The sequence below is a fragment of the Galeopterus variegatus genome, unplaced genomic scaffold (genome assembly GCF_000696425.1).
Source record: "Galeopterus variegatus unplaced genomic scaffold, G_variegatus-3.0.2 Scaffold1912, whole genome shotgun sequence".
In the NCBI taxonomy this organism is placed as follows: Eukaryota; Metazoa; Chordata; class Mammalia; order Dermoptera; family Cynocephalidae; genus Galeopterus; species Galeopterus variegatus.
Window position 1 is genome coordinate 79,956 of NW_007728023.1, and position 16,038 is coordinate 95,993.

Consider the following 16,038-nt stretch of genomic DNA (forward strand, 5'->3'; position numbering starts at 1 on the left):
TCTGGCTTCCTCTGAGACTGCTCCAGCAGGAGGTGGAGGTACCTATCACTGCCACATGAGGATAGAAGTCCAGGTTTCCTACTTGGCCTCCATTCATACTGAAGGGGGAAGGAGCTCCTCATTAGTTTTGAGTGGGGGTAAGACTTCTGGCTCCTTTCTAGGCCTGACTGGGAGGGGTAGGAGTGCCTTGATACTGCTGCCTGTGAGGCACCTGCTGACACCACAGGGGTGGGCCGCATGACTGTTAGGCAATAACGAAGGTCTTGGACAGGACTGTCCACTAGGTCTTCTCTGACACCACTCTGCCGGCGGTGGGGGGGGGCAGGGTCAGAACGAAGTTGGGGTGACTCATTGCAGCCCTGCATGTGTGCAAGTATAGGCTCCCCAAGAGACCTTTGCTGGCCACAGTCTTTTCATGGTGATTGACCAAAATAGAGAGGTAATAATATAAATCTGTTCTGTCTTGCTATACTGCCTTTTTCCTGGTCCATTGGCTAGAGAGAGCAAGCTTTTGGGGGTACTTTTTTAAAATTTTGTTGTTGGCCAGCATGGGTATCTGAACTTTTGACCATGGGGTTACAACACCACACTCAAACCAACTGGGTTAACTGGCCAGCCCCTCAGATTTAAAAATCTCCTCTTAGAGTTTCCAGGCAACTGGGTTTTTTTCTCATTACAGATATAATGTCCATGGGTTTTCATTGTGTTTAGTGTGAGAAATAGCAAAAAGTAGTTTACTCTGTTTCCAGGAGTGGACGTCTAGGTGCATTCATTTTTAAGCAGACCGCTTTTCTTAACTCTTTTATAATAATAGGAAAAAGACCTGAAAGAAAAGGAAGGATGGTTAACAAGCCATAAATGCTTTTTCTAACGGTCCAAGATGTAGGTATAAACTCATTTTATAGGTGAAAGTCATGTGTATCAGGTCCCAAGTTTCCATAAGTACTAAATGGCAGATCTGAGATTTAAGCTCAGGTTGACAGCACCCAAAGCTGGCATTCATTTTTTTTTTTTCTTAGTGGCTGGCCAGAATGGGGATCTGAACCCTTGACCTTGATGTTATAACACTATGCTCTAACCATCTGAGTTAACTGGCCAGATGGCAAAAAGTTGGCATCCTTAATTCCCATCTGTTTTTACCCATTTGTCTCTCTCCAGTGGCTTATTTCTGATGAAACCAGTGTACTTACAGGTCTGCCCACTACCATCTGTTTCACAAAGAAGTGGTATAGGGTAAAAGTTAGATGGATACACACTGTGGCCACACTGCCTGATTTGAAGTCCTACCTATTACTGGCCCTGTGACCTTAGGTGAGTTACCCAATCTCCTTCTCCCTCACATCCTCACTTATAAAATGGGAATAACAATGAACTTACCTTATAGAGCTGTCATGAGAATTAAATAAACTGATACTAGTAAAACGCCCAGAACAATGCCTGGCACATAAGTATTAACTAAACCCTTGCTGTTGTTCTTTCCATATCATGACACAAATGGTTCCTCTTCCTGGAAAGGTCTTTCCCCATTGTCAACCCTATTCAAGATATTTTTCCACATCTACCTTGGGGCTGAGAGTGCCCCTGGACCACTGCCACTTGTCAGCAGGGAGTGCTACTTGTCCATTTTGAGAATGTACATGTACAATGTGCTGAGAAGGAAACTGCATATTGCATGTGCACTTAGTAAGCAATTGTAGTTTTGAGCTATTAGGGAAGAGGACTCTCTTTAATTCTCATCAGAGCCCTATGAGGCAAATCCATTATTATTCCCATTTTATAAATGAAGAATGTGATGGAGAAGGAAGTTGAATAACATAGCTAATAATGGGGAGATTTTTAAATCAGGCAGTCTGGCCCAGTTTGTCTTCCCCTAATTTCTGCCTTATACTGTGTCTCTGTGAAGCAGCCTATTATAGAGGATGGACCTGAAGGTAGACAGTGTCACTAGGTTGAGGGGGCTTGGGGGGAGGGGTTGCCAAGAAATGAGCAACCGGGAAGAGTGAGGAAGCAATCATAATGGTTCAAGTGAGAGATGCTGATGGACTCCTGATATATTTTGAAGGTAGAAGCAACAGAATGTGCTAATGGATTGGATGTGCAGTATGAGGAAAAGAGAGGTGTTAAGGATAATTTTTTTTTTTTTTACCTGAGAAACTGGAGATGTGCGTGTTATTTACGGAGAGGCAAACCTTAGGGGGAGGGCCAGGTTTGTGGAATGTGAATCAAGAGTTTTATTTGGGATACATTACACGTTAGATGGCTCAGATGGAACTGCATGTATGAATTAAGTTTAGGGGATAAATACAGGCTAGAATAGAGATCTAAGTGCAGGTATCACTAGGCTGTTGATGGTATGAAAGCCATGGGACCGGGGTTAACAGAGAGCAGAAGAGGTCCAAAGGCTGAGCCTGGGGTCTCCTGACTCAGACTGAAATTAGATAAGAAATAGCAGTGTGTGAAACTACTTTTTTGATTGATTCTCTTAGTGAAATCAGAAGCAAGGCCAGCAGTTGAGAATAAGGACAGTGGATCAGATGTGACATGGTTCTGGGAGGCTGAGGCCAAGTTGAGCAGTGACATCGAATAGAATCACAGGCAATGCAGACAGCTTGCTTGAGGTGTGCTGTCAGGAGCTCAAAGTGCAACTAGGCAGGAGGGGCATGTGTGCCTCAGCTAGGAGCTGCTGTATGGGTGCAGATATGGAGTGGGCGGAAGGTGGTTTTAGGAGGGTGCAGTTTGGCTGGGTGAGTGTGGGGGAGAGAGAGAGAGTGGGAGGTTTGAGGCTTCCCTGAATCAGTGTCTCCTTTCTGTACCCCACAACCTTGGTCCTGTTTTCAGTGATGGTGCCTTCCCCGTCTCTTTGCTCCTCTTCGTCTCTCCATCCTGCTCAATCTTATGCACCCTCGGGGCCTCAGCTTTCCTTCTCCTTTTCTCTTTCCTGCCTCCTCCTCCTTCAGCTTCTCATCCTACCCACAAGCCAGCCAGCTTAGCCAGAAAAAAAGGAACCAGCCCTTCAAAAGGCACAGTCACACTGACTTTTTCTGTTGACAAAGATTTCTTCTGCATGCCAATGTCTGAGCTGATTTTCTTAGAATGCAGGTTCATTGAAGTCAAAGAAAGTTCTGTTCAAGCAACAAGTCCACCCACCAAAAAATGTGCTCCAAGGCTCACTATTTAAGTCCATTGCAAGGTGCAGGCAGGCTCTGAGCCAATCCCTCCACTGCTTTCTGCTGTAAGTGGATTATGTCCAGCAAAGGAGAGAAACTGACCCAAGTGGAAAAGACTGTGGGGACAGTGGGATGCACCACCCACATCTCCCTTCAGAATGAAGGACTTACTTTCCCAGTTTCAGGGAGTGCTGCTCACAGATGACCATCTGCTGTCAGCCCTCTCAGGAATCTCCTTGGTTGAAGAGAGCCACCTAGTCAAAGGACTGTTGGAGTGAGCAGGACTGAAGCCATGTTGGGACTGAGGGCTTCCTGGGCTGCAGAGGGGGGGAGGATTTTTAAAAGGACAGTTTTTTTCTCTCCACTCTTGCTTCCCATCCCCTGACTTTCTTATCTCGCTTGCTAAGTAGGAAATCAAGGCTGAGAAGCTAATTAGTACTTTGCGAAGCTAGCAGTTCTTTCTTTGAGATTTGTAGAGTTTTGAGAAATGATCAAGGCCAAATGGCCGAAGCTGACCTTGGCACTAGCCAAGTACACTGGCACAAATCAAAATCTTGCAGGGTCCTGAGATAACAGCGAAAATGAAAACAGAAACCTGATGAGGCCTTGGCGAGACCTTGTACCTGACTCACAGACATGGACCCCTCATAACTCACATCTCCTGCTCTCCTGCTTTTCACCGCCCACATTCCATTCCCTCAACCCTTCCTTTAAAAACCCTTCAGTAAATGTAAATCTTTGAGATGGGGTAGCCTATCATCTCCTTCAGCTGAATACATCTGCTTTTCTAACACCAACCATTTGACTCCTGAGTTTTTTTCTTTCCTTTTTAAAGGGGCAGGCAGCCAAACCTGAGTCTGGTAACATGACAAGTCCCTTCCTGGGGCAGCCTGCCTCCAATGACTGGCCAACACCAGTTATAAAGGCCTGGCTTTCTGCCCCAACTTGAGACATGTTGGAAGGGTCATCCCAGCTTCAGAGCTCCCTTTGGCATGAACTGAGGCTTCCGTGGGGACTATATCACAGCTCAACTTCTTCATTTTCCTAGTCCTTGCTTCCTTCCTCTCCCTTCCACAGATGCTGACCCCAAAAGCACTCCTTAGTAAATTCCAGGTACTCTAATCTAATCTCCATCTTGGAGTCGGCTCCCTGGGGAACCCAGCTTGCAACAGTTGATGCCCAGAGTGAATCAAGAAAGCATATGCTAAGATGGGATTTAGTTTCTTTGGAAATTTTTCTTGTTATAGCACTAAACCCACACCAGTACTCTAAAATAGTCCCTTCACTGGGTTCTTCATTTTCTACAAAATCATAGTTGTGAAAGGGATCTTAACCAGAGAATGGCCATCTTTGGGTTAACTAGGACCAAGCAAAAGATTTCAGTTAGCCATTAACTTGGGAGCTGATAATCATCAATTCCTTGAGGTTAACAGAGGAAATAAGAAACTGACTGCGTAGACCAAACTGCCCGGAGATGAAATCATGCCCCCAAACGCATCCTTCTCAAAAGTTTATTTCTGTTTATTTACCATTACACCCTCCAATGTTGATTTACTTTAAACATTGCACATCTACAGTTAAGAATCGAAACTACATTTTCTTGTTTTTCTTAACTCCCTAATGAACTGCAAACAGAGGAAATCCAAAAGAAAGACAAAGCGCCCTAGTTGATTATTAACTCATCTTCTTGCTTAAAGGAAAATTGCATCCACATTAGCTAGAGGTACGAGACAGGTATTTTTATGATCCAGTGATGCTTGACTGAGGTTATTGTCTTTGAGCTGTCCCTAGGATAAGGACCCCAACCCCAAAATAACATCAAGGGCCTGAAGCTGACCAGTCCACCAACTGCTGACTCCATGACTTCAAAGCACCCAGTCCATCATGGGACCCTGACTTCTGACTCAGACCCTCCACTTATCCCATGACCAGCCTCCCCCTTTGCCTGCAGGACAAAACCCTTACCTCACCTTCCTGCCCCTTCCCTTTTATAACCCCCAGAACAGGCATCAGAAGGCAGGATGACCTTAGCCTGGTCATCCTCCAGATACTGGTTATCTGAATAAACCTTCCAATCCTTGCACCAACTTTTGGACTTTTGAGTCATTTGTTTAGTGCGAGAGGGCAAGCTGAGCCTGGCTGCTGGTAGCAGTTGTTATGTATCATCTTCTGGGTCTCAAGCCCAAATCCTTCATTAAAACTTTCTCCTTTCCTGCTGAATCTTCATGCCAGGACCCTATTTCCTGGGTATGCATGAGGGCAGTTGGGACTGCACCTACTTCTGTCATGCTGGAATCTTGTATTCTGGTCTGGGAGACAAAGGTTTGCCAGAGTAGCTGGAAATTGAGGGGCAGGAGTGTCAGAAAGGAGGGAGCCAGAGGGGAGAGCAGAAAAATCTGTGAAAACTCCCCTCACACTCCTGGCCTACCCCTCAGTGTGGGGTCATTTCTTAAAATTGAAGGAAGGCCACATATTATATGATTCTGTTCATATGAAGGTCCAAAATAGGGTAATCTATAGAGACACCAAGTACATTAGTGGTTGCTTAGGGCTGGGGTACAGTGGGGAAGTGGGAGGTGGATAGCAGTTATGGCCAAAAGGCACAGGGTTTCTTTCTGAGGTGATGAAAATGTTCTAAAACTGATGGTGGTGATGGTGGCACCTATCTATGAATAATCTGAAAACCGTTGAATTGTACACTTGAAAGTGGTGAGTTATCTGTGAATTATATCACATTGAAGCTATTTTAAAAAACTGCAGGACGAGTAGGAGTGGACCTGGGGGCAGCTGAAGGGGGAATCCAGGGTCACCAGGAGTCTCCCATCTGTTGGGGTTGCTCCTTCTGCTGGAAGGATGAGGGCTCAGGGCCTTGGCCGTCACTGGGGAAAAAACAGTTTGTGGTAAGAGAGACAGAAGCCTAAAATGCAGAATTTGCTAAAATACCCAAAAATATGAACTTTCACCCTTATCCGCCTACATGGTAGACAGGATGAGGCTGACAATTGATGACGAGAGATTGAAAAAGCTCTTAGTTTGGTTTCCTAAGAAGCAAAGCCTGAGAAAAGGACCCTGGTGCAGGTAGTTAATTTGGGAGGTGGTCGCAGGCAGCAGGAATGAGGCATAGAAGAAATGAGACAAGGAAAGGGAGGAGACCGATCCAGGATATTACCTTCTGCTGAGAACACTCAGGGCCTGGTCCCTCTGGAGACCCCCTGAGACAGGGCCAGGACTCGGATGAGGCCAGTGAGGCACTCAGGGTGCCAAATTTAAGGAGGTGCTTGCTCTCAGGAGCCGATCCTGCCTCACACAACCCTGATTGTGAGCACCTCTCCTGCCTGATCCTGCTCTGAGAAGCCGTGAGGAACTCACCCCACAATTGTCTCAGCAAGCAAAGAGGAACCTGGGGTGTCTAGTCACTGACCCTCTCCCCACCGATTGAGCATTGCTTCTGGTTATTATTCCTGGCACTTGGGCTGAATCAGAGGAAGGAAGCTGTGGGCCTTATGCAGAGGAACTCAGGAGTGGGCTGAGGCCACAGGGCCTGGGCATGAACAACACCTGCAGTGGAGGCAAGCGCTGATTTAGAGACAGAGTTCAGGGGGACTGCAGTATTTCCCTCTTGGCTGCTGCTGTTCCTGCCGCCTTCCACCTCCTTGACATGTTAAGCCAATTGAAGAAAGTTTCAAGAGAATCGCTTAGAGAACTTGGCTTGCATCTCCTGGAACCTGTGGGGTATTGGGACTAGCAGCATATTCCTGCCTGAGAGATTCTCAAGGTGAGATGGCCTGAGGCAGAGCAAGGTAGGGTTACCTGGGAAAGGACTACACTTGGAATGCTAACTGGGTAAGGTGGGCATGAGCTTCTCATGGGCCAGAGTGAGTCCCAAGGAAGGGAGCTGGACGTCAGTTGTCCTGAAATCATTCCACCCAAGGAGACCCCTGAAGGGACCAGGTGTTCCCAGCAGGAGAGTCTGTGGGGGATGCACTGTCAGCAGCTGGGGCGGCAGGGGAGTCGTAAGCAGTCAGGATCAGAAAGGATCACCCAGGTTGGTGACAGGGGCTCCTGAAAACTCACGAAGTGCTCCCTGGGAAGAGTCAGCCTTGGGCACAGCACAGCCAGGGGTCATTTTTGACAGACTGTTAGGAGTGCAGTCCCCTTCGACCCTCTCTGTTCCCTACTGAAATAGAGCTCCCTACACCCTCATAACATACGCTATCTGCTTCTGTAGAATTGCTTGCTTAACCTAAGTAACTCCATTTTACCCCCTGTCTTACCTGCAGACTACCCCCCCTTTTGCATGAGAAACCGTTAACCTTCTCATAGAAACAAAAGCCGTTGCATAGAAACAGGAGCACACAGTAAACTATTACAAGGGAACAGGAACCATACACAGTGAACTATTACATGGGACACACAATGAAAAGTTGTATGCTTCATTGCTCGAACGGCTTATTCTTGGCTTCTTTGACCTAGCTCCCTAGCTTGCCTTGTGCAGCTGGACAAACCCATGTGCCAACGGGATGTAGTTTTTGCCTTTAAAAACCCCACAAGACCAAGGCCCAATGCCACTCTTCCTTGGTTGCTCCTTGGGAGACAGTCACTGGCAAGCTGGAGTGAATAAAGTGCCCTTTTCTGCATGAGTGGCGTGTAAGTGCATTTCTTGTGGGAGGGTGCCTCACAACACTACCTGTCCTCCCTCTCTGGCCCCAGCCTGGAGGAGGGAGAGGCAACAAAGCGAGTTGGAGGAAGAAATGGAAGCACAAGGAGGGGAGGCAGGGAAGAAGCCAACCCGTCCCCCGTCCCCAGTGCAGTTTCCTCAGCCTGAGGAGGAGAGCAGGGGGCATGCTAAAGTGGATCAGAGATCAGCATTTCGGTATTAGGACTGGACTGAACTTTTTAAACACTTAACAACAACAACAAAAAGACTATAAAAGGAGAGTATTAACACCTTAGTATGACTCAGAAAGGTATGGGGTCTGCCTGAGAAGTCCTACATGTAGGGAAGAATGAGTTGACGGAAGCCACAGTGCAGGTCTTAAGGGTCAGTGGTGAGAAAAATGGTCATTTTCTGCTAGAGCCCTGCTGCCTTCATTCAACCAGTAAATATATGGTCTCCATTCTAGCTTTACCCACGTGTGCCAAAATGGTACTGTTTTAAAATTCTATGTGTATTTCTAAAATTTGTTCAGAACCTAGAAGAGAGTGTTACTGACAGACCAGGCTCACCTTGACCTCTTGGACTAAACAAATGACTCGAAAGTCCAAAAGTTGGCGCAAGGATTGGAAGGTTTATTCAGATAAGCCGTACTCAACTAAATGTCTAACCAAGCAAACAAAGAGAAAAGAGGAACAGTGGGGTCCAGATTATCCTAGTCCCAATCGGCAGAGCCAACCTACACAATAATTGATAAAGATGGTTCTCCCCACTGTTGTCAGCACAAAGAAAAGCACCAACTAGATTTAAATCAGAGAAACAAAGCATAGCTGGGAGCCCTCCAAGTTGCACCTATACAGACCAGTAGGAGAGGGCTTGGAAAATCAGAAACAAAGCATAGCTGGGAGCATTCCAGGGTGCAGCTATATAGTAGTGGATACAATCCAACCAAATAGCAGGAGAGGGCTCAGTAAATCAGAGAAAGGTAGAGAATTTTAGTGGCTTCCAGACTTCCAGTCACTGTGCAGCCAGGGAATGAATCCCCACCACTCTCTTGAATCCCCTGTCAGGGAAAACCTGCTCAAGCAAGATCTTCACGGTATAGTGTTAAGGGAAACTGAGGAAACTGCAGGTTCTGCCAGCTACGTCCAGGTGTTTGGTGTCATGAACTAAGAATTGGATGAGATACATCAGAGGTGAAAAACAAACAGCAGTGTATTTAGTATGAGAGAAAGTACACTCCAGAGAGGATGGAGCAGGCCTGAGCGATAGTGTAGCTCAGGATCACTGACAGTTACATTCCCAGGGGCTTAAGCCCTCCCAGCTGGATTTGTGTCATTTGATCATTGGTTGAGCCCTGGTAGTCTCTGTGGATTGTCACCTTAGCTGGTGGGAGCTCATTTGTCTAACCAAATGGTGCCCTGTGTGAGGGCAGAGCTCCTGAACTGTCTTTATTTCCTGTGGCTGTGCATGCCTGCATCCTCAGGGAAATGGCCATACTGGCTATCCTACTCACAAACAACCAGGTCTCCTCTTCTCTCTCTTGTCCTTTTCTGATTTTCCACTACTGTAAGAAAAAAAGCCTTTCTACCCCTGCTAGTTACCCATCAGGGCAAGCCACTGCTGGCCAGAGGGAGCAGCTTCTCACAGGTTGAGAGGAGTTTAAGTTGTAGTTGTCTGTCAGTCACTTTAAATAGAAAGAAAAAGAAAAGAAAAAGGGAGAGTAAAAGAGAAAGATAGGAGAGCTTCCCATCAAGATGGCGGAATAGACAGTCCCCAGCATCACTCTCTCACACAAATCAACCAATTTTCAACTATAAAAAAGCAATAACAGCCAAGGTGCGGCCCCTAGAGCTCAGGGGAAGAAAAGGAGAGACCTATGGAGTGCATGAAGGTGGGAGAAGCCACGATGAGAGAAAGAGGCCCTTTCATGTGGTGGCTGCTTTAAGGCTGGAGCTGTTGTGTGCACAGAGCAGGAGCCAGCAAAAGCCACAGCTGTGCCCTTCAGATGAAGTTGCTTGGAGGTGGCAGGGGAGAAGAGGGCCTTGGTGGCCCCCAGGCCAGCAAGACCACTAACAGGGTTCCCGTGGACCCACATAGGCATGAGGAGCCACAACAACTGAAGAAAAGGAGCCATTCAGAGGCCAGTGAGTCATCGCAAGGGACTGGCACATGGCCCATCCCATGAGAAGTGTTTGCAGCACGGGAGGTTGGGGAGACAGGCCCATGGAGAGAACACTGTGGCACAGCAAGGACAGCTGATCTGCACCCCAGTCAGTGTCGGATCACTCAGAGGAGACTGGTCAGGAATATAGAATTGCACAGGGTATAGTTTGATGAAAAGACTCAGGCCCAGACCAGAGTTTCTACACAACCCAGGTGCACCAGATTTCACTAGACCCAGAAGTAACTGTAAAGTCAACCATTAAAACCTGAGCTGCACAAAAAGCCTTCCCTAGGGAATTAGCAGCAAAGCAGCAATTTAGCTAAACACAGCTCAAGTACTGGTCCCCCACAGAAAATTCCCCCATTTTAGAAGTAAGCAAAGGACAAAAAATTAGTTCTGGCCCAGGTACGCTGCCAGCACCTCAGGGCCTGCCTGGGGACCTGAGGCTTGGGGCTGCAGACCAGATACCCCCTGACAATCAGGTACAGTGCCAGCACCAAGGAGTATGCCCAAAACATCACCTCCATGTGGGTGGCCCACCACAGCCACCACAGTAACCATGGCTGCCATTAAAGTGGCAAGACACCACAACTACCATGCAGATGGTCTGCCAGCCCCTGGAGTGCATTGACATAAGAAGAGTCACCAGCAGAGACCAAAGAAAAGAAGAGGACGTCTTTCTCCACAAAGCCCATTCCAGAGTGACAGAAGAAGCACCTGCTCTGTGGTAATACTGGGGGATGTGAACACACCTCTCAGCATTGGACAGATCTTCTAGGCAACAAATCAAGAGAGTAACCATTTCTCTTTCAGAGAGAGAGAAGAAATCTAGGGTAATTGGGGGTGGGGGGAGAGGGATAGGGCGAGGTTGGACAAGGGCCATAGAGAATAAGTACTATTTGTAACAATATATATGCTAGTAATACTGATTTGATCAACATATGTCAACGTTGAACCCCCAAAATATGTATAACTAATTATGATTCAATAAAAATTAAAAAAAGAAAGAGAAAGAAAAACGAAGAGTAAAAGAGAATAAAGCATTGTCTTGTCAGAATTTAGGCTGGGGGGCTCTAGGACAGACCTACCAGCAGTAGAGACACAGGAGCAAAATGGTCCCAGTGGCCACTTGCCTCTTGCAGCTAAGGTCTCCTCCGGTGTCGGAGGCTTTCCAGTTTTTACTGGTGCAAATTAGAGCAGCACGTGTGCTGCATGGGGAAAATCCCAGGGCCATTCCCAGCACTCAGAGTTCCTTATCTTCTGGCTTGTCCTGAATTAGGCTCTTGGGTCATAGAAATGAACAATGCACACAGCAGTAAAGCAAGCAATGCTTTATTAAAAGAGAAGATAGACTTATGCATAAGGGGGATAGCGACAGTAAAGCTAGCCCCCTTAGGGGAGCTGGTCAGGGTCTTTTATAGGGAAAGGAGTTAAGGGGTGCAGACTAATGTCACTGGAGGTGGTCCATTCTGTTCTTCCTGGTTGCATCATGGGCACAGGCTCATGGTCCTTGCACCTTCTAAATAGGTCCAAAATGGTGGCAGTGTTCATTATCATCACCACAGGAGGGTCATTGTAGCAGTCACATTGAAGTTTTGTGTGCATGAGGGAATTTCTAGAGGAATCTTAAGGTTAATCTGTAACTTAATTTTTACAGTTACAGAAAACAAGCTTTGGGGAGGAGTATTGCAACTCAGTGAGTATCTGTTTCCCTCTACAATGGATTGAATTATGTCCCCCAAAACTCATTGAAGCTTGAATTGTGTTCCCCAGGTTTTATGTATTAGAAACTTAGCCCCCACCATGACTGTTAAGAGGGTGGGATATCCTATTATGGTAATTGAAAGGTGGAGAATTACCATAAGTAATTGAAAAGGTGATTGTGTTGTAGGACCCTGCAGTAGTGAATGGATTAAAAATGGTGGTCAGGGGCATGGTTCTGAGGGCTTTAAAAGAAGAGGAGAGTCTGCCTTTCTCTCTCTTTTGCTGTCTCTGCTCTCTCTGCTTCCACTGTGTTGCAATGTGAGACTCCTGGGTCACTGTCACCACCACCAAATGGACTTTGGACTTCACAGCCACAGAAAGTGTAAGCAATAAATTTTGTTTTCTTTATAAATCACCCAGTTTCATGTATTTTGTCATAAGCAACAAGAATGGAATAATATACCCTCTTATCTCAGTTTACTTTATTAGGGCAGGCCATGGGATAAGCTTGTACCCTGGGGGGGTCTCATGACTGAGGAGTGGGAAAGTAACGAAGTGTGCTCTGCAGGGAAAATGGAGTCAGTTTGGTTCACAGGCCTAGCCTTACTCTGTTTCAAGAGGAGGGGTGTGATTAACTGACAGCCTCAGATCCCCAATAACCCTGTGTGCTGACACTATTTCTGAAGCAAAGGGAATTGTTGGGAGCTGAGCAGCCGTCCCAATTGTGACCACTGCAGTATCTTCCCCTCAGAGAGGCCCCAGGGGTTGAGATATAATCACTTCAGTCAAGACAGGAAGCTCTAAGAACCAGAATATTAATAGCAAGGCCAGAATTGACAACTGGCCAGTGCACAACGGTGCTGCTAAGGCTGGCTGCCTGTGGCCAGCATCAGTTAAGAAATAGTTTGAACATCATCTCTGAGAAAAGCTGGACTCCACAAACTTGTTGATGGCTTGGTGATGGGTGGCAAGGCTCTCCTTCTAACCCAAGACAATAGCCCAGGGCTTCAGAATGTTCATGCACACATACTGGTCACCTTGCTAAAATGTAGTCTGCTTTGCCAGGTTTGGGGTGAGGGCTAGGATTCTGAATTTCTAACAAGCTCCCAGGTGATACTAATGCTTTAGCCCATGGATCATATTTACAGTAGCAAAGATTCAGAACAGAACAGTGGTTTGAAATCTTAGCTGCACATTAGAATCATATTGGAGTATTTACAAAACACTAAGAATCAGATTTCATTGGTCTGTAGTGTGGTCCTGACACTGATATTTTTTAAACTCCCCATGATTCTATAAACTGATAAGATAGAGAAACACTGATTTAGAATGTATAAGAATCATAAATATTAATTATTTATGGAAAGTAATTATGATTGAAGAGTTAAAACCTGCATGGATAAAGTATGATGATCAATCTAATTCTCTATACGTGAGGTTGAAAAAAGCCAGTGGTCTAGTTAGTACCACCCCCCATCTGCAGCCCAGTACCTCATACCAATGCCCCAGATGCCTGCTGATAAAAGTGTCCTTCCACCCTAATCACCATCTAGCTGCAGACACCGCCGCATCATAAAGGCTAGAACTGGCCCCATTGAATGGATTGTGGTTGCTTCAACCTGTCTGTGCAGAAAGAAGGAGGGAAGGGTGTGTGTGTGTACGTGTGTGCCCAGGAGACAGCTCCGTGTCTGTGATGGAGATTCTGTGTGAACACATCTAGTGAAATGTCTGTTGATACTCTGATGAAGCCTTCTCTCAAATCTCAAAGTTTAGGTTTTTTCATTTGACACAAATCAGTGATGGCAACACTTCGAGACCAGTTACTCTGAGAAGTTCTTAAGTGCTTTCTATATTAGTTTCCTAGGGCTGCTATAACAAATTGCCACAAACTGGGTGGCTTTAAACAACAGAAATTTATTCTCTCACAGTTCTGGAGGCAAAAAGTCTAAAATCAAGGCGTTGGCAGGGCCAGGTTGTCTCTAAAGTCTCTGGGGGAGAATCCGTGTCATGTCTCTCTCTCGGCTTCTGCGGCTGGGGCAATCCTTGACATTCCTCGCTTTGTAGACACATTGCTCATCTCTGCCTTCATTATCACATGGCGTTCTGCTTGTGTGTCTGTATCTCGGTGTCACTTCTTACAGGGACACCGGTCATACTGGATTAAGGGCCTAACCATTTCTGTGGTGTTTCTGCTAAAAATACTTAATCTAGAGCTAACCACAAGGAAACATCAGACAAACCCAAACTGAGGGATATACTATGAAATAACTGTCCTGTATTCTTCAAAAAATGGTCAGTGTCTTGAAAACAAAGAGAGGCAAGAGCACAGTTTCAGATCAAAGGCAAGTAGAGGGACTTAATTAAGTGCAATGCATCACCCTGGATTGGATCCTGGACCACGAAAAAAATAAAATAAAATACTATGAAGTAGATTACTGAGACAACTGGTGAAATTGTAAAATTGTGTCGATGTTAATTTCTTGATTTTGATATTGGAACTATGGTTACATAAGAAAATGTCCTTGTGGGCCGAACCCATGGCTCACTTGGGAGAGTGCGGCGCTGTGAGCGCGGCGGCGCTGGGAGCGCCAAGGCCACAGGTTCGGATCCTATATAGGGATGGCCGGTGCGCTCACTGGCTGAGCGTGGTGCGGGCGACACCAAGCCAAGGGTTCCAATCCCCTAACTGGTCACACAAAAAAAGAAAATGTCCTTGTTTTTAGGATATTCATGCTGAAGTGTTTAGGGGTAAAGGAACATAATGCCTATAATTTTTCTCAAATAATTCAGAAAATAAACTATGTATATGTATATACCACAGATAGAGAAAATGATAAAGCAATTCAGTCAAAATGTTAACACTTGGTGAATCTATGAGAAGAATATACCAGAGATCTTTATATATTCTTGCAATTTTTCTTTTCCAGATATTGTTTTTTAAAAAGAGACTTGCACCTCTAGCAAATGGGAAACCACAGAGATAAAATAATAAGGGTCACCTTGGTGGTTAGGAATGTAAAGCATAGTAATGAACACATACTTGGTTCTAGATGTCTTGGAAGGAAATTGCTTATCTTCCTAACAACCTCTTGAGGTAGAGATCATCACCCTCTTGTACAGATGAGAATGGTGAAGTTTTGTGAGATGAAATAAATCACCCAACAGCTCAACAAGGTGGACATAAATGACACCTTCTCTTTTGATCAGGGTCACATCACCAGGGAATTTGTGGCACCTGAAGTCTTCAGAATCACACAGACCTGAGCTAAATGGATTTTCTGAGACCTTCCTCATGCTGCACTGGGCATAGTGGGTGGAGAAAAAAAGGAGCAAGATGTAATTAGAATCTGGTGTAGTGGATCGAATTATGTCCCCCCAAAACTCACTGAAGTTTTAATTGTGTCCCCAAGTTTCATATATTAGAAGCTTAATCCCCATTGTAATAGTTGAGGGTGGGACATCCTATTATGGCAATTGAAAGGTGGGGCCTTGAAGAGGTGATTATATTGTAGGACCATGCTGTAGTGAATGGATTAAAATTGGTGGTCAGGGGCATGGTTTGGAAGGCTTTAAAAGGAGAGAGAATAAGGAAGTTGTCCTCTTGCTCTCTCTGCTTTCACCATCTTGCAATGTGAGACTCCTGGGTCATGGTTGCCACCACTAGATGGGCTTTCCCAGCCTCAGAAACTGTAAGCAATAAATTTTGTTTTCGTTATAAATCACCCAGTTTCATGTGTTTTCTTATAAGCAACTGAAATGGACTAATACAGAAAATGGGTACCAGAGAAGTGAGGTGTTACTCACAACAGATACTTGAAAATGTGGAAATGTCTTTGGAACTGGGTGTTGAAGAGAAGTTGGAGGAGTTTGGAGGATTCAGAAGAAGACAAAAAGACGAGGAAAAATTTGGAATGTCTTAGAGACTTGTTATATGGTGGTGAGCAGAATGCGGATAGAAATATGGACTGCAAAGACCATTCTAAGGAGGTCTCAGATAGAAATAAGAAGGAGTTTATTGGAAACTGAGGCAAAGATCACTCTTGCTGTGAACTGGCAAGGAATTTGGCTGCATTCTGTCCATGCCCTAGGACTTTGCAGAAATTGGAACTTAGGAGATGGGAACCAGAGTATTTAGTAGAAGAAATTTCTAAGCAGCAAAGCATTAAGGAAGCTACAATGGCTACTTGCAACAGCCTATGGTGAGTTATGGTGGCAAAGGTATGACATAAAGCCAGAGTTTAAAAGGGAAGCAGAGTGTAAAAATTTGGAAAATTTGCAGCCTGGACATGTGGCAAAGAAGCAGAGAGCATGCAATGGTGTAGCCCAGAGACCCTTAACTAAGATTA

The 16,038-nt window shown here is 45.6% G+C and overlaps 1 protein-coding gene across 1 annotated transcript in view; it reads left to right on the top strand.

The window, feature by feature from the left end:
• The first annotated feature begins 1,425 nt into the window (after window positions 1-1,425).
• Window positions 1,426-16,038, top strand: part of CCR8 (chemokine (C-C motif) receptor 8) — a 24,704-nt gene continuing 10,091 nt past the window's right edge. The window contains exon 1 of the mRNA XM_008579556.1: window positions 1,426-1,448. The gene's annotated coding sequence lies outside the window, so the exon portion shown is untranslated. The remainder of the gene's footprint in view (window positions 1,449-16,038) is intronic.